Genomic DNA, 19,663 nt, shown 5'->3' with positions numbered 1-19,663 from the left:
ATGCTACCCTCCTGTCTTCAAAATACCACACATATTTTGAAAATTCATCCTTCTAAGACAAGCCTTCCTCAACCTGATGGGCGCTGTTGGCAAGTGTGAATTGATCCTCTCCGTGTGTGTGTGTGTGCGCACACACGCTTTTAAACAATCTGTTTGTCAAACCAATTATATTTTAGGACTGAACCTGGGCTTAAGGATGCTGAATTAAGGAAATTCATGCTCTGAAACTTTGCCTGAGGGCCTCAAAAGATGGGCTGGGGACCTGCTGTCAGCTGGGGCTAAAAGAGCTGGGTTTTTTGGTCTGATTCAGTATAATGAAGTCCAGGTTCTTTTCTTCCATTTCTGTTTCACTCTGCCATTTCTAGTTTCATATTGCTATTAAATGAAAATAAGAGAAGGCTTAAATGCGAAATTTTCCAGCTTGCGCTGCTGCATATTTACAATGAACCAGGTCGTATGCTCATGTTACACATCCCTTTGACAGATCTGCCTTCTTCGTCTGAACAATCTGCAGGGACTATTAACCCAATAAACAGCAGGTACCCCTCTGCAGAGTACCCTAGCAGCCTTAAAAACCCAGCTAGCCTCCTGCTAAACAATCTGGCACATCTTCCTTGTTAGGTCGTGAATCATTCATATGCGGCAGAGAATGCTTTCAGGCAACATTCACACTCATAGTTATCAATGTCAGACACTTTGGGAATGGGAAGTTGCAAAGATGTCAGAAGTGATCCAAGGGATTAGCAAAATGATACAGAGTAGCTGAAGCATAATGGGAATTTTTCAAAAGGGTATTTATTTCACATGTAAGATGTGACTATCCAATACTTAAGGAAATGTGCAAACAAAATCAGGCAGCTGAATCAAATAGTTATGTATCTTCACAGAACAGCAATAATATTATGAATTCCCAGGACAATAGCACATCAGCTGCTTTTAAAAAATGAACTATGTGGCATTCCAAAATATGTAATATCCACATTACGAGAGTATTTCTGCCAAATCCTAGTCCAAGAGAATTTGAAGGGAAATGAAGTACACAGTATGAACGCCAGTCTCTTTTCATTTTAGTGTCTTGCTGCCCAAACCATAATCCAGTTCACACAGAATACGGGAATTTAAGTCAATTTTATTTTAGCTGAACTAAATCCAAGTGCCAGCAAGCAGACCAGGTTGAAAGTTTGAAAGGCCTAAACTTTTTACAATAAAGTTTATGAAAATTCTGATGCAATATAATCAACATCCTTCTGAGTCAGCAAGCCTGATTTTAAAGTTTGGTATGAAAATATTCTTTAGCTAAAGCTCTGCAAGAATACAGAAAACTATGAACAGTGTGTTAATATGTTGCCACCTACTGGGCATTTTTATCACCCTCCTACAAGAGGCTATGAATAAATTACAAATGTGAGAGACCTTTTCGGGTGGTAATTTTTGTAAGAAGTCTGGCAAGGAAGCACAATATCTTTTTTTAAAAAAAATCTTACTCTGAGATTCCTCAGAGTCTGGAGTTAGCTATTATTTTCACAGCCACTTTCTCACACATATCTCTTTTCTCCCTGTTGCAGCAATCCTGTATGGGAATTTATTCATGGTTAAATTTATTCTTTTAACTCTTTCCCTCCAGATCTGTGAAGTTCCTGAGGGGATTTTAATTTATTTATTAAAAACAACTACTAAATTTTCAGGTTTCAGCCATGTGAGCTAAATGAGAAAGCAAAATGTTCTTCTATCTAAAAATGCATATTTAACATATGTATTGCAAGCAAGACATTGATGATTTCTGGCAAAAAAAGAGAGACATATTTCTGGAAAGAGAGAGAGAGAGAGAGAGTTAAAAACAAAGTACTGGTGGCTCAGGAGAGTTTGTTCTTGACTAGAACCTAGATTCAAATTCCATCTCAATTCAAGATGCTCCGGTTGACCTTGGGCAAATTGCTGTCAGTGCCCCATCTGTTAAACTGAAATAATGAGCAACTAGTCAGGATTCTTGTGAGAGTAAAAGAAGGAAAGAAAAAGAATACAGACAGACATAAAGAAAATATTGTTTGTCCCACTGAACCTTTATGTGGATATAACCATAAATCTTACATCCCATCCAAATCACTGCTTATGTGTTCTAGAAGGATTTTAAATTTGCCTCAAGTCATGCTAGGTTTTGAAGTGCAGGGGGCTTTTAAAAATGAAATAAGATTCCACGTGTGTCTTCTGAAGTAGTACAGCTTACCACCAAGACCATTTCTGACCATTTCAAACAGGATCTCAGAGATGCATGAAGTGTGTATTGTTGGTTTCCACAGAAAACAAAATCAACATAATATCCTCCATAAGCCCTTGCAATGAGATTTAGACCCAGTTCATAACTCACTAAAATGCATTGAATAACACACCAATTACGGCATGGTCAGAATATTACAGAATATTTATAAACCAATTGGTTTAGGTTTATAAATATTCTGTAAATATTCTAAATATTACTAAATTATATTATATTATTTATAATATTATAAATATTATATTCTGTCACAATTATTCTGTTAATCATATCAGTCACTGGAACCACATCAAAAAACTATACATAAAACTTTCAGAAACTGGGCCTACCAAAATTCATCCACACCAACATCCAGAAAGCAGTCATACTTAAAACATGTTCAATAGTCAGGAAATTCCAGAATCAGTAAAAGACAGCATGACTTGGCAAAGCCCATCATGTCCATCTTGAAAAATCGCCAGAAAAGAGAGATGATGATGATGATGATGATGATGATGATAGAAACATGAATCTTATTTCTAATGGATTCATAATTGGTTTTGTGAAATGGGCAGATGAACCTTAGTAACAAAACGATATTTCCAAAGACTGGATGGCAAGTACCACACAAGTTCAATTTTACCTACACTCTCCCCATGGCTGCCCTCTGGAAGGAACACCATGTTTGCCCACCGTGAGTTCTATTAGTGAGTCTTAGAGCCATGGATGTGGAATCACATCCAACAAGCAATTACTAGATCTCCTTGACATACCAGGAAAGAAACCGCATGATCTGATTCCTACAGGCCAATTGTTGCTTATTCCAGAACCTTTCCTTAAGCAGCACTTAGCCCTGTTCAGCATTCAACTGCATGCCATGAGGGGAAGAGCAGGGACATGTGCTTGATCACCCCACCTGTGCCAACATGTCCCCTGCCAGCTCCGCCCCCTGGTTCTCATATGTTGGAGAGGGGAAAGTCTGGAGCAACAAGCTAATTTGATGTGTATATGCTTCCCATATGATTTAGAACTATAATTATGCAGGGATCTAAACTGTGCAAAGGATCTACATGAGCAGACTAGGGTTCCCACTTCACCTCTACCGCAGAGTGGGGTTGTGGAACCAGGGGCCTAATCTAGCCCTTGTGGGGTCCTAATCTGGCCCTCTAACATTCTCCAGATGGCCACACCCCCTTCCTCTGCCCCTACCTCTTTTCCCTGGCAATTGATCATTAGGTTGTTTCCCAACTTTTGTGCACTTTTCTCCTCATTCCAAAATGTTGGAATGCCTCTTCTAAAGCTTAGTTACTGACAGTAAGAGCTTGAAACTAAAATATGCTGTTATTTTTGCCCCAGCCCCTTTTGCCTCTGGACCCACCTCTTTTGCCTTTGATCCCACCCACCAATGAAATGTAGCCCACTAAAGCTTCTTCAAAATGGAGTTTGACCCTCAGGCTGAAAGAGGTTTAACACTCCTGGTGCAGAGCAAGGGTCTCCAATGTGGTGCCTGTGGCCATCTCCAATGGTGCCTTAGAAAGCGTCTCCAACTTGGTACCCCCCCCCAATTTTTAAATTTTGATTTTAATTCTGTTTCTTTAATATACTGTACGTGGATTTGTATGGAATGCATACAACTTTCTAGCAATTATACATAGGCTTCAACGATATTGGACCAAATATACAAATAAGTATCCATTTCAAGCTGGCATCTATTTGCCACCATTCAACTAATAAAAGCATTGCAAGATTCTCAATCTATTTCATTATAAGAAGTGAGTGTTTATTCTTCCAATGTTGTACTATCAGGCTTTTAGCTGTCAAACGGGTGCATAGCATCCATTTACATTGACCATTTGTTAATTTCCATTGAACAGGGAAATAATTTAGAAGAGCATGTGCATTAGTGAATATTAAAGACTATTCCAGTACAAAATTTATTCCAATACAAAATCCATAAAAAGAAGCAACTACACCCTAAACTTATATTTAAAAGAAGCATTTGTTGTATTGCACTGCCACCAGTTAGCTGAATTAGTGATCCCTTATTAAAGAAACATTGCAGTGTCCAATATACACAAAACAAACGTTTTTGCTGAAGATCCTAAGATCCACAGATGTAACAGGTAGATGCCAATGCAGTGATGCATTGATTAGACATTTTGTGTTGGTGCCCACAGTATTTTCTCAAATTCCCAAATGCGTCCATGGGTCAAAAAAGGTCCCCTGATGTAGAGAATAGTGGACCAGGTGCTGGGGAAGGCATGACCCTTTTGCCACAGTAATCGCATGAGATCCTGAAAGCACAAATAGGGCTGCTAAGTAAGTGCTTCACATCCTCCCCACGCTGCTGGGAAATTAATGGTGCATATTACTTTTTGTGTGCCGCTAGCAACCATAGTAACTTAGCTTCTAGGATAAGGCACTGGAATCAGGCCAGCACAGAGTAGCCAACGCAATATTAATTCCAACAAAAAGGCCACACGTGCCCTCTCCTGCTGTGCTGTATGAAACCAAGGATCTAGTTCCAGAGCAATACATGTTGGGATATATCAAGGGAGATGTTAGTAGGATGAGCTTGTACAAGACAAAGAGAGCAGAGCAAACAGCCTAAGAATGTCGCCTTGAGGTGCCCTCCTCTCCCCTCCCACCACAATCTTTCATGAAAGGACAAGAGACTTGCTATGGTAGGTATATATTTTATTCTATAAGCAGCTTAGGAATTTATGCTGCTATGAACTTCAAGGATCAAGGAAAATCAATAGCATCACAGAAATAGTACATTATTCTCAAACCCACAGGCTTTCATTCATTACAGAACATTACAGTAATAGTTTCCTTCCTGACTGAAACAGAGTATGTGTGGCACATTCAAAAAGAACTATAGTTATATATGGAATGGCTTTTCACAGCTTGGAAGAAAAGGTGGGTGGGACCCCTTTACACATAGAGCGTCTTCAGACATGTGTTTTATCGCACGTTCGTGACTGGCCACCCACTGATCTTTGCGGGTCATTTTGATCTGCCTCCTGCTTCTTCTAGTTTTTTTCTGCTACAAAATACGACCCAGAAAATCCATTTCTTCTTGGCCTTGACAATAATTGTCGCCATTTCCTGCTGTGTGCAGGAAAAGCTGCGCTACAAAGGCGGCCACTGAATGGGCCATGTGGTGGCTACTTGCTTGCTCTTTCTTCCCCATGTGAAGAAAGATGAAGCTGTTTGTTCCTATTGCAGGACAGACGCAGGAGGCAAAGTGATGGTAGGAAAATACGATTCCCCTCCATCTGAAAATGCTCATAGAGGTATGATTCTAAGACAGGGTGGGAAACTCTTTCAGACAGTGGGCCAAACTCAGTTTTGCAGAAGTTCTTGGGGGCACAGTCCAGTGGTGGGCAGGGTACGAGGCAGGGCCCGAAATGAAAGGGGTGTGCCAAAATAAAAAATAAATAAAAAAACAGCATTAAATCTTTTACTGCCAGTAACTAAGCCTTAGGACAGGCATTTCAACATTTCAGATGGGGTAAAAAAATCTGCACAAAGGTCAGAAACCCACCAAATGACTGGTGATTAAGGGGGAAGGGGTTTGACCACCTGGGGAAACTTAGAGGGCTGGACATGCCATTCCTACAGTTTTGCTACACTGAGAGGACACTATTCTAGGGCTAATATCAGCATACCATACACACAACTTTAGTGCCAGCAACAGAGGAAACAGCACTGGTGCATGCTGGTACCTTGCCTGGGTTGGGGGGGGGGGGGGTTTCCTGGTCGTGAAGGCCTCGCTTCTGCTAACTTATCATGTGTATCTTAACTTATCACTGTTACATCCTTCTGAAGAATAGAGGATTGTGAAGCCAGTAGACCACTTGCCCATATTCCAGATAGGGAGAGTCTATCTGTAACCATGGATATTTGACTGATCTGAACACCTATGACTTTTCATGGGACTTGGGGAAATAGATGGAGGCAATGAAGTGATCCTGCTCTGAGGCATGAAGTGTTATTCACCTGCTCTTCATTTCTTTTTCACCTCCTTAGCTGTTCGAGATTTGTTGCCTGGGGAAAGTGCTCGCTTTGAGCTAAGTGCCTAGTGCTTATGTGCTTGTAGTTCTAAATATAGGAGTATAAGCGATGTAGCTTCATGCTGCACATCTTGATATGACCTCTGTGTTTCTTTCCTGAAATTTTTACACTCTCAATAGTGTTCCATGATTAGCAGCACAGAGTTTATCAGAATCCTTTCCTCCATTGTGGCTGTAAGAGCGGAGAGAGGAACTGGGAGCAGTTGTCTGGGTTCTCTGTTGTTGACGGACTTCAAATGAGTGTTTTATGCTACATCGTCTATTCCTGTAATAGTATGTCATGGGGTAGGATCAAGCATCGAATTCCTCCTATGCTCCTCCCCTCCCCTGTCCTCTGTTCTGAAAGTGGTGCATTCGTGTCACGACTGTGGTGTAGATTCATGACAACGCCATATCTTTGAGTAATGCCAATACAGGGTTGTTGGGTTTTTTTGTATTTGGAGTAACTCATTCTGCATCCAGCATAGCAACAGGGCTCACCTTATAATACAAGAGTAGAAAATAGGATGCTCTCCAAATGTTTTGGACCACAACTTCCAGAATCCCTGAGCATTGGTCAACTTATGGGAGAAATAGTTCAAACCATTGGGGGGGGGGGCACTGTGACAATATGAAAGAACTGTTGAATTTGGCCTGGAGGGAGTATGCTTCCTGGAAGGAGCCAGGAAGTGGTTGAGGACAACATCCAATGCTTCTGGCCTGAAGAGAGAGAAGTCACCGCCAGAGAAAGCTCAGTGGAAAGGCTTTAAATAAAACTTAGGTTTGTTTGGCAGGTTGAGTCTGTGGGGTGTGGTCCACCAAGTTTGAAACATGATGGCAGCAGTGACTGAATCTAGACAGAAGAATAACAAACTGTGAGGAGTGAGGGGAAGCCACAAAGCTCATTGAACCTGAAGCTCAGGACTTAGCCCAGGCGTGGAAAACCTGGAAAGAGGAGTTTAAACTCTATGTGGACATTGAAACGGCAGATAAAGAATCTGTGAAAATTAAACTGTTTTTATATTTGATTGGGTCCAAACATTCCCAAGCACAGTGTACTTTGGGTACAATAATAGTTTGTTTTGATGCCCACTGCAACCCGAGAAAGAATGAAACAGAGGAAAGATATAGCTTTTTTATGCAGGACCATGTAACAAGGGAAGGTACTGAGGAATATTTAGTTTGGAAATGCTAGCAGCCAGTTGCAATTTTGGAGACTTCAAAGACTCCTTGATAAGGAACTGTATAATGGGTGTTGATCTCAATTACTTCCTGGCTTCTCCCAGGAATTATACCCCATCCAGGCCGCATCCAGCAGTTCTTTCATATGGTTACAGGCTCCAGGGTGCCTAACCTTGCTATAAACACATCTGTCATGGATTTTAAGAAAACAGCTAGACCTAAGGATTATCCCAGGCAAATGGAGGGATTGTCCCTGCCTGCTCCCGGTATCCCCTGTGTGTCATTTGGATGTACAGGGATGATCCTGAGACGATCCCGGGATATAGGCCTGGTCTAGCCATGGCCTTAGTGTCATTGGAATGGCTGAAAAGTCCACTGAAAAATTACTAACTCACCTCCCTAAAACAATACAAGATGACTGTTTTTGAAATGCTAAGCAAACATGTTTAAATAATAAATAATTAAGAATGTGGAGATATTAAATAGTGACTGTATTAAAGAGAAGACACACAGAAATACAAGGTTTACAATGCATTCTGGGCAACTGATATCAAAGAATAGAGGGAAATATGACTTGGATGATATCTATGGAAGGAATACTGGGTTAAAGCCCTCTCACTTTGGTCAAAGAATAATTTGAATCATGAAAAGCTATAAAACTAATATTCAAGGTTGAAAGTACACTTACGTTTTTTCCTTATAAATTTAAGAGTAACAAGTTTTGCTAAGGTATAAACATTTCATTTCATTTATTGCATTTTATACCACCCAATAGCCGAAGCTCTCTAGGCGGTTTACAAAAATTAGAACTACAACAATATTTAACAATATACTAATCAACAACATCACAATAATACTCAAAAATATACTAAATGCAAGTTCACAGCAAAACAAACCAGATAAAAAGATAAAAAGAAAAGAAAGCTTGGTTGGAACAGCGTTTCTCCCCCTGAAGCAGCGCCTCCCTTCAGCAAAAGCCTTGCTTTTAAAGCCTCCAGGTGGGGGGGGGGAGGGGACCAGGTGGAATAGCTCACCCTTGGTGGAACAGCGTTTCTCCCCCTGAAGCAGCGCCTCCCTTCAGCTCCAGCCTTGCTTTTAAAGCCTCCAGGTGGGGGCATTAAAAGCTTGATTAAAGAAATCTAGAAAAAAATTATATACTTGTTTAATCAGAACATTCTGAGTAAGAGATATAAATCACAATTAATGTTACCTAGCCTGAAACATGTATGTTTAAGACTTCTTTCTGTGTTTTAATCTTGTAAGATTTTTTTTTACAGTAAATACTGAACCTAATTTAGAGGACAACTAGATATTAGCTTTGAGGCAATTTCTACACAAAAAGGATATGTTCTCATTTTGGAATGAGTTAGCTTCTTCACCTTCTAGAAGCTCAGTAATCTTGTGTACCTGTCAACCAAATAGCCTATTCAGAACTGGGTAAAAAATTTGGTACTTAGATGAAAGCTCTTCACTTAGACCAGATGGCCTTCCAGATTTTTGGCCTACAAGTCCCATCATCCCTCACCATTGGCTATGCAAAGCTAGGGCTGATGGGGCTTATAGGCTATCAAGACTTTAATTTATTTAGATCTTGAAATCTTAAACATTATTGCTAAGGAACCTATATATTTTAGCCTATATATATTGTGATTTGATTTTATGCTTTATTGTAAGTTTATACTTAATTTTATTTATTACATTTCTGTTTTATTACCATACCACCTAATAACCGAAGCTCTTAATAAAAATGAAAAATAAATCCGTATGAATCCCTTAATCATTCTTGTTAGTATAAAACCCAAAATGAACCTGCTTAAAAAACTTTTTTTTTTTTTTGCATACCCTTTGTTTCAAGTGTATCAATTAGCGGTTGGCCCTATTCAGAAGACACCTTAAACCATGGCTGTAACCATGATGAATAAGGCAAAAGCCTTATTCGATGTGGTTTAAAGTGTCTTTTGAACAAGGCCATAGATAGTTAACTGGTAGCCAAAGGCTTCCTAAATACTGAAAGTATAGATTGATAACATTCTGAAAAATTAAAAGTTCATAATACACCGGCGGGGGAGGGGGAAATATTCACACCAACGCATTGAGAATCACCTTCAGCATTTCCCCACTGTTTCCTAAAAATGGCTTTGGTCGGTCAGTGGCACATGAAGCATGAGTAGCGTATGCAGCATGGGAAGCGATTCTCAATGTGTTGCCATGAAGGTTCTTGCTTGAACCATAGGGGTTGGAGGAGTGGAATCTGGGCAATGAGCTGTATATCTGCAATCCCTGAAGTGCTGTTCAGCAAATGAGAGAGGCTTGTTTCCCTCCCCTGGAGGATTCCCCAACTCCTACTGCGCTTTTTATGAGTGAGAAAAGTGGGCTAGCGGCTCTCTAAAGCAGAAAGTGCACAATATGGTTGGGGAGTAAAATCTCTCTACCACATTTATGAATGGGAAAAGGCAGTGAGAGTAACTAGCCTGACTTTCCCATTCATAAATGCGGTAGAGCGATTTTACTCCCCAACCAAATTGCGCACTTACTGCTTTAGAAAGAGAGGGTAGCTAACCTGCTTTCCCCATTCATAACATCCCCACTGCAATGCTTTTATGAATGGGAAAGGCAGGGTAGTTACTCTCGCTTGCTAAAGTGATAAATGCCCAATTCTGAAGAGAAGTAAAAACGCTGTAGCATTTTTATTAATGGAAAAGGCAGGCTAGTTACTAGGGCTGTGCAAACATTGGCCTCGGATTTGGATGGAACCGCCATTTTAAAGCACAGCCCTAGGTCTCTGTAATGGAGGAACAGTCTACAACTCCCAGCATGCACTGCCTGGGAGGGATGCACTTACCAGGGCCCAGGAATGGTGGGCACTCATGGCCTCGCCGCCGGCACAATTGCCTGCTGCCAGCGCAATCCAGGGTATGTCACTCCATGGAGGGCTCGCTGCACATTCTCAGGGGAAGCAGGTGGCTACAAGCCCCTCATGGAACGTGTGGCACCCGCTCCATGGACTGGCACATCCTAGATCGTGCCGGCGGGCAATCGATCACACCAGCAGCAGTGTCGAGGTGACGAGTGCCTGCCATTTCTGCATTCTGGTTAGTGCAGCCTTCCCAGGCAGTGCATGCTGGGAATTGTAGGCTGTTCCTCCATTATGAAGTCATAGGGGTGCACTTTAAAATGGCGGTTCCATCATAAAATGGCAGTTCTGTCATAAAATGGCCACTGAGGCCTCAGATTTCTGAATTTGGGGCTTGCACAGTCCTACTAGTTATTCTTGCTGGTGGCGGTAGTGCCTATGGAGAGAGAGTGAATGCGGGGAGGGCCCCCAACCCTTGACCACAGCCCCCTCACAGAGCAACATCCAGGATTTAGTGCGAAGATACAAGGCATACTGCAGGGGAATCTTCTGGCAGCCACTTTAAGTAAAAAAGATGGAGTAAAATGATTTTCAGAAAATGTGGCTTTTCAAGCAGGAAGTGGCTGATTGGCTGTGGGTTAGCCACAATGTCATATGTCACACAGGACCTCACACTGACCTCCCTTTGCATCAAATCGTTCGTGTAGACTCAGGCCTGGTCTGAGAGATCCCATTGCTTCCCCAAGTATCTCACTAGGATCCCTGAGGGGGAAACAATTACTCAAAGGCAAAGTTTTTTAAAATGTGTGTTATAAAATGAACATCATAGAAAACTGGGCTGCTTCTCCCAGCTCTCCTCTTTTTATGAGAGACAGCATTCAACATTTTGCTGCTGATCAAAAGACAGGAAGAGACACGCTTCTCCTCTGTTGGACTGGGTTTATTAATGAAAAAAGAGAAATGATAAACAGCGGTACACCTATTACGATGGACAAAACGTTTCATGAAGAAGAAAAAAGATATTGAAGGACTCTTCCATTTAGATATATGAAAAGAACAGACCACTCTGAGTTAGATTTATGGGGTTTATCCATTCTCTATTATTTGATTTGCTTTAATTTATCTTCAGTATAGTGCTAACTATTTCAGCTTTAGTAGACACCTGTAATTTCTATTTGCTTAAGTGCAGCTTTTATAGCTTTTTCTATTTACAGCATCCTTTTTAATTTCCTTCAATTTGAACAGCAAGGGGAAAGTTTTAAGAGTCCCAATGCCAATTACATCAGAAAGCTTTTTAAAACTCTCTATATGCCAGGGACCATGTTTTCATGCACACCTTTTACAACACTTACTTTAGTAAATGCCTGGTTCCAAATGGCACTTCTTGGCAGGAAAGAAATACCAAGTACTGTATTTTTCTCAGTAAGCCCCATTGGCATGAAAGCACTTCGTCAACTAAGGTCAACTAAAATAGTAGCATTTAAGGCTCTGTTTATTTGGGGAATTGTAGCACTTAAAAGCTCAGTACCATTACAAGTTTACAAACAGAGCTTAACTGTAGCCTTATAGGTTCTTGGGGAAGCCAACTAAATTGACTTGGACCCTGTGTGAACAGAATGCTGGACTAGATGGACCCTTGGTCTGAACCAGCATGGCTCTTCTTATGTTCTTATGACTTCATTTAATCAGTACACCTGGGCCAATAGCATCTGCACTAAGAACAATAATATTCTGGGAGTTATTATACGCACCGTTAAATATTGCAGTTTAAACAGATCAAGTTGTATCACTATAGGGTAAACTGATACAAAGGGGATTCAATTGAATCTCTTTCTTCAAATTTTGGAAGGGATATCACAGAAGATGGAGCAGAGTTTCAAAGGACAGAAACTGTCTAAAGGACAGTTTAAAGACAGTTTAGTTTCTGTCTAAAGGACAGAAACTGAAAGGAAGCAGTTTTGGGGTAAACATTAAAACAATCTTAATAACAATAAGAGCTAACAATACTTCTTCACACAGCACATAATTAAACTAGGGAATTCGCTACCACATGATGTAGTGATAGCCAGCAATTTGGGTGGCGTTAAAAGGTTAGACAAATTCCTGAAGGAGGAGGCTTTCAATGGCTGCTAGTCCTGGTGGCCATATGCTACTTCCAGTAGCAGAGGCAATATGTCTATGTGCACCGGTTGCTGGTGAACATGGGTGGGAGGGTGCTGTTGCACTCATGTCCTGCTTGTGGGTTTCCTGTGGAAAACTGGTTGGCTATGGTGTGAACAGAATGCTGGATTAGATAGACCTTGGTCTGATCCAGCATGGCTCTTCTTATGTTCTTAGCTTTTTCAACAGTGCAACAGACTTGCGCCAGGATATCATAGGCTCTTTTTTTCAGCAGGCATTTAAGCAGAAGTTAGGCCATTGGTCAAGGATGCTGTAGATGCAAGGTTTCTTCATTGAGCAGGTAGCTGAACTAGATGGTCTCCAGAGTCTTTTCCAAGTCTAAAATTCCATGATTCCTTTTTTAAAACTTCAAAGCAGCTGCAGGGGGCTCCAATTTTGATTGAAGCAGTGCATGTGAGGTGGAAGAATGTTCAATGGTTTCACCCTGTGCTACTCCCCTGATCAAATCCACATCCCTTAGCCCCAAAATAACCCTTTTGAACTGGGAGGAGTGGAAGCTAGGTACAAATGCAGGCAAATGAGCACAGTTCCCACTAGTGGGATGAGAGAAGGTAATGATGCTTGCAGTGCCTTCTTGGGAACATATAATTTGGTAACAGCTCAAAACAGAAGTAGCCAACACCAAAATGCCTCCAGATACCTTTCTTGGCATCTGACATAGTGACTCTTGTCGCTGCAACATTCATTTCCTATTAATGCCTCTGGGCTGGATGATGGGACACAGAGACTTTTTAGGAAATGAAAAAAAGAGAAGGAAAGCATCTATGGGTGTTGATCCAGAGTGTGAAAAAGAAGGAGATGGGGGAATGAGTGATCTGGCAGAGGAGGGTGGGGGAAAGAAAAAGAATTTGTCTTCTGTGAAATTGGTTTTTGTTGGCCCTTTGAAACTGTGGGTTCAAAGGACCTGTTTAGTGTGTTGGAGATCAGAACCCACCTCAACCTTATACACAGTCATTTGGAGAGGTTACTTGACCTTTGTGACTAGATATTGCACATCTCCCATGTCAGCCATTTTGTGGTGGTGCCCAGGACAGTTTCTCAAACAGCTAAATGTGCTCCCAAGCCAAAAATGTTGCCTACTACTTGTTTAAAGACTAACATATCAAAGGAAGTGCAGGACATTATGTGAACCAACTATTTAGAATGATGACTTGTAGAAAGCTGCAGTGTTGCAGAAATCCACCTTCACTACATATCCCTTTACTTAAAAGGTGACCTAGGTCTGTTATAGAGCCCAGACTCAATTAACCAATTAAAGGCAGCAAAAGAGGAGTGTAGGCTGATAAAGACACCCTCCCCAAGAAAAGAGAACCCCAGTAAACAAACAAACAAACAAAAACACCCCAGGACAGAGTGTTCAGTTAAGAAAACGTTGGACAACTATTACAGTTCAGTTGCCAAGAAGGGAAGATGAGTGGGATGTGGAAATATTAAAGCATTTTCAAAAACTTCCTTCTGCTCTTTTACAAGCCTATATACTAGCACTTTCAGAGCTGCTTAAAATGTGAATCTAGGAGGAAGCTAGAGGTCTATCTAATCTTTTGCAACAAGTTCCACATGTGGGATGATTATTCATCTGGTGGAATGAGATTATTTGTCTGCATTCAGTGCAAAGAACTTCTGCCAACTCTTGATGGTCAAAAGAGCTCTTAGAGACCAGGATAGATGAACACAGAAAGCTGCCTTATACCAGGTCATCCTATTTGTCTATCCAGCCCAGTACTCTCTGCTAGGACTGGTTCCCTAGGTGTCAGATACTTCAATACTACTAACTGGAGATGCCTGGAATTGAACTTTGGAATTGAACCTGGAATTGAACATGTCCTCTGCCACTGAACCATGGCCACTCTGTCAGGAGGTCCTTAAGTAAAAACAAAAACAACACACACACACACACACACACACACACACACACACACACACTGAAAAATGTGGAAAAATCTTCCTCTTCCCACCACATTCCTAAACCTGGTTGTATCTGTGCTTCTGCTAGGAACGAGTGTCTCAAGATACAAGGGAAACATACTGAAAAGTTGGGAAACAATTGCTCAGAAGGGACTTGGACCTACTCACGGATCAACAGCTGTCCTTGCATGCCAACACACTATTCTTATATTACTGCTATGGCACAGTTGACATAACCTCCTCTCCCCGCTGCTTCACCTCTCTTCCCTTCACCACATTGCTCACTTGAACAGCTTGCTATTGTGTGGATTGGAGTTCCAAACCCAAAAGTGGCACTAGAAGAGGAAGAGAGGCAGACATCTCTGAAGCCTCCTAAAATCATAAGTAGACAAACATTATGGAAACATATCTTCCTAAAGCAGGTTGGTTGGACAGGTCATCAGAGGAGCAATCCCCGCCATAAATCCAGGGAGGTTCAAGGAGAATCCTCTGTTAGGGGCTATTTGACCAAATTGCACCTTCTCACTGCTCGCATGAAATCTCCACCTGCCTCCAAGTTCTATCCCTCCATGGAACTCTGCACACACATCCAGGTGCCCTTTGGCCCCAAAGTGGGGTTGCTTCCCAAATGAAGAATGACTGATCTTTGTAAAGGCTGATGGTAGCTTGTCCCATCTTGGGAGGTGGCTAGACAAGTCAGGCTTTTGATCTACCCTTGATTCTAGACGGTTAGGAAACAAGTCAAAACTTCCCAGCAGCTATTAAAGGACTTTGAGAAGCATTGAGTTTCTAGTTGTAGAAACATTATATACGAATGACAAAATATTACAACTCTGAGATTATATCCAGCTCTATGACTTTGGTTTGTTACAGGTGTAGGTTTGCCCAGTCCTCAACTTTGGAGAAAATCTTAGGATAAGGCTAGAAAGGTTGTATTTATGGGTCCTCTGTTTTATCCATTTTTTAAAAAAAACAACCACCCAACAATCTACAAAGGCAAATTTCACTTTAGCTTTCTTCTATGTTCAACTCTACCTTACTTCATTTTCCTCTCCCATCTGTCTAAATACAGCATTCACTTTGAGCTTATTGTCTAACAAAAAGAATATGCAATGATATCCCTAAGATTTTATCTAGAATCAGAGAAGAAAATGGGTTAGAATTAATCAAGCACAATGTGCTAAAAACTACATCCTGATTTCAACAGAACGTGTCCTTCTCTGAAGAGTTATTCAGCACATCTGTCATAAATTGAAATGGGAAGGCAGAAAGGTTGAAGTCTGATCCTGCAACATATGTTTATTTATTGAAAATATTCTTAGAATGTGTTTCTAACCTCACAAAGTAAAAGATATGCCAGAAATACATATTTTTAAAAGATACATTTTAAAAGCATAATCAAATCATCAATACAACAAATAACAAGATCAGTAGCCATGTGCCATCTGAAACAGATAGTTCTTACAACCTCAATGGATGTCTATGAGGGAGGAGCAATTTCACACCTCTTTGGGGATGATGTTGCAAAGCTTTGGGGCAGCTGTAGTCAAGGCGCTGCTCTGTACAGAAGAAGATGTTCAAACCTCCCAAAGTGAAAGTACTTGGAGCAGGGCCCAATCATGCAGATGGAGCTGCTGACTGGACGCATACAGGGAAAAGACAACTCAACCATATGTAGACCTCAGACTGTGGTAGTAAGCGCCACTACTCTGAACTCATCCTGGAGGCAACCAGTATAAAGGTTGCTAAAATCAGCTGAATATGCTCTTGTCATAGAATCATAGAATAGTAGAGTTGGAAGGGGCCCACAAGGCCATCGAGTCCAACCCCCTGCTCAATGCAGGAATCCACCTCAAAGCATACCTGACAGATGGTTGTCCAGCTGCCTCTTGAATGCCTGTAGTGTGGGAGAGCCCACGACCTCCCTAGGTAACTGGTTCCATTGTCGTACTGCTCTAACAAGTGTAAGTTCTGGGTTGTCATTACTGGCAACGCTATGTGAAGAACCTGACAGTGGTCTATCTTAGAAGTTATCCGGGCAGCCACTTATATACTGCCAAAAAAGAGGACAAGTATAATCCAAATGTTAGAACACAAATTTGCTAATTTATATGTATAAATGCAAATTTTAAAATAATTACTATAATTAAATAGAAGTGCAGTGCATCTTACCATAGTGAGGAAGACTAGGACCAGGTGACTTGTATACCTGCTCAGTGGTCCATGTGCTAATTGTTGGTGGGCATAGTCAGGACCCCTATTGCTCTCCTTTCTTACGGTTCTTATCTTTAAAATGATCTTGGACTTGAGAACTGTTCAAATAGAATACTCATTCAAATAAAGGACATATGGGCACCTAAAAGTTATTGAAGGATGGATTTGGTGGTGACACAGTTTCTTTCCAACAATATTTCATTCTGCTTGTTGAAGTTTCTTATTCTTGTTTGAAAGGAGTCTCAAGTATTGAAGTCTGTAGCCAACCAATCACTCATCTTTTTCCATACTTCACTACACACTCCTTTTGGCCCAGCATTCCATTTTGTGTTTTACCGCGTGCCAGTTCTATAATTATCATCATCGTTACCATCTGCCATTAAAATGCTTCCAAAACAATGCATGCTGCTCAGTACTTGCAAAGAGAAGAATCTTGCCAGAAGGCTTACGTGTAATTTTAATGTAAATTATGTGTCGGTTCCTTTAAGTCTAACTTAACACTTGCTCAGTCTCAGCTGTATGAATAATCACTATATATACCAGGACTGGCAAACAAAGAGGTGTGTTTGTTTGTTTGTATACACACATGCACCTGTCACATAGACATGCTTTAAAAATGTACATGAAGGAGTTATTAACCAGGTCATTTTATTTTTTAAATTACATTTTTGTATGGTGGTGTGTGATATATTACTATATTGTATTTTTAAGGTTTTAATCTTTGCAAGCCACCCATAGAGCTTAGGCTGTTAGACAGTATAGTAATGTAATGAATAAATGAATGAAATACCAGAAACTATGTTCATTTTCCCTCAGACTCCTGCCCTGTCTCCCCTCATTAGTCATTCCAGAATGTGTCTGCTAAACTAATCTATTCTCTTCTATTGCTATAACCATCACACCTGTCTTTGGTCCTTTCATTATCTTACTGCTATGCTCTGGATCAAATTCTCACTCATATTTGTTTCTACTCCTTGCCTCTTCTACAATTCAAGCTCATCTCCTATCAACCTCTTTTGTTGCTTCCTCCCAGTCTTATATCTGTACCTTCCTCTTGCCTGCTTCATATGCCTTAAACAGCCTCTTTCTCTGTCTCCCTCCAAAATCCTACTCAAAACCCAGTTTCTTTAGCATAGCCTAACACTGCAGCTGCAATTTAATTCACTGCCACCCTAATAAAAGTCCTTGAGAGAAGGCTATCTGATTTCGGCTTATCAAGAGCATTGTTGGATCTAAACACATGCCTAGTACTTATATGTCCTCAGTATTGCCACAATTGGGGTAGAAGATGCCCCGAAATCACAGCCAACTCTACTAACATTGATTGTATTAATCATTTGAAATAATCCGGAACCAAATGGTCTGAAATTCAATTGAACATAATTCAGTTTCAGAAGTGATGCAGAGTGACATAGATATTCTATTCCACCTCTTCACTTATAAAACTATCTGACCACGGTTTGCACATCAAACTTTAGATTATCATCAGGGATGCCAGATTCAGCAATGCTGCATTCATTACATATATTTCAAGGGAACAAGAAATGTAAACTCCCTTGACCCTCCATGACTTTGAATGGAGATTGTTGCTTCTATACATGTTCTTTTGGGGTTATTCTTACAGCATCATTGGCCTTTAAATCAGGTCCATAGTGACACCTACAGGATAAAGACTGTGACCTTAAGCATGTTTGCTTGGAAAGAAGTTGAATATAAGCAAGCACATTTAAGATGGGGGGTGTAAATCTTTTTTAAAAAACAATACAACAAGAACAACAACGATTAAAAGATTATTCTTTTTACAAGGAAGCCCCTCAACTTTTCTCCATTCCATTTTCATCCATCCCAATACATGCTCATTTATCCCAGGATAGAAGATAGGCAAGTCAAGAGCACCTGATAATATCAACCAGTTTCAGCATTTCATTTATCTTTTCAAAATAAGTAGGTTAAAGTGAGTTGAGAGGTTTTAATTTCAGTATAGCCAATTCAGGATAAACACACCATATATAAATGGTAGGTACATGGTATACTAATATGGAGTATCGTTAAAATTACTAAATTGTTTTACCACTTCTACAGACATGAGACTGGGCTGGACAGACCTGGCTAATTCTGTCAAGCTGTTCTCATGTATTCTTGTTCATGCCAACCATGGCAAGTGTGATCTAGTCAAGCATGCTGGATAAAGACCAATGAAACACAGGTTCAAATCCCTGCTTAATCATGAGATTTCACCTTGGGCCAATCATCTCTCCATTTAATGAACCTCACATGGTTGTTTTGAGGATAAAATTGGGGAGGGGACCCCCTGAGTGTTTTGGAGAAAAGACAAAAAGGAACATAATGTAACTGCTGTCATTCATAATCTCTGTGGCATGACAGTAGCTAATGTGTGAAAAGCAAATACATAATAATTCCAAAGTGGCTAAATATGAATTAAAGCTGGGAGGTGGAGGGAACAGATTGAAGAATATGACTAATGTCACCCTGAAAACCAAATGAGATCAGGGAGTTACTCCTACATGTACTGACCCATAGCAGGGTTACTCGGAAAACACTCCATGGATAAGGAGACTGAACGATGACAGAAATCTAGAGAGTGGTCGACTTTAGCCCTGTTTTGAAAAATGATCACACTCATTATCATTGTTGGGAAACCAACATTGTAAGAGAGATTCTAGCATTAGTATATCAATAGAGTGATTTCAAATGCTGGAGGTGCCATATTCCTAGCCCCCAACTTCTTGAACTCTGTGGAACAAAGTAGACCCAAGATCCATAACTGAATTGATCTTTTCCTTGGTAAAAGCAATCTTGGGAGTGAGGGGTGAGGAGTTTAAATCGGTGCTGTGGCACTGGAGAATTAACTCTGCCCTCACACAAACACCATTTCTCCAACTTAAAATCCCCCAAATACTATAAGAACTGGGGGAGATAGGAGCAATAGGCCCCAGTCCTTTATTTCCAGTTCTACATCAAATAACAGCTGGGTGTGTGTGGGGTGGTGATGGTGAC

The 19,663-nt window shown here is 40.7% G+C and overlaps 1 protein-coding gene across 4 annotated transcripts in view; it reads right to left on the bottom strand.

The window, feature by feature from the left end:
* Positions 1-19,663, bottom strand: part of CALCR (calcitonin receptor) — a 183,843-nt gene that overhangs the window by 157,849 nt on the left and 6,331 nt on the right. The window contains exons 1-2 of one of the 4 annotated variants that reach the window (XM_063126605.1): positions 12,097-12,139; positions 8,526-8,630 (exon numbers count right to left, since the gene is read on the bottom strand). The exons of 2 other annotated variants lie outside the window; for them this stretch is intronic. The gene's annotated coding sequence lies outside the window, so the exon portion shown is untranslated. Of the gene's footprint in view, positions 1-8,525; positions 8,631-12,096; positions 12,140-19,663 lie in introns of those variants that run through there. One more of the 4 variants, XM_063126597.1, reaches the window with a different exon arrangement.

Source organism: Elgaria multicarinata, chromosome 1, assembly GCF_023053635.1.
Source record: "Elgaria multicarinata webbii isolate HBS135686 ecotype San Diego chromosome 1, rElgMul1.1.pri, whole genome shotgun sequence".
Lineage (NCBI taxonomy): Eukaryota > Metazoa > Chordata > Lepidosauria > Squamata > Anguidae > Elgaria > Elgaria multicarinata.
The sequence above is the reverse complement of the archived record's forward strand: the minus strand, read 5'-3'. Positions and strand labels throughout refer to the sequence as shown.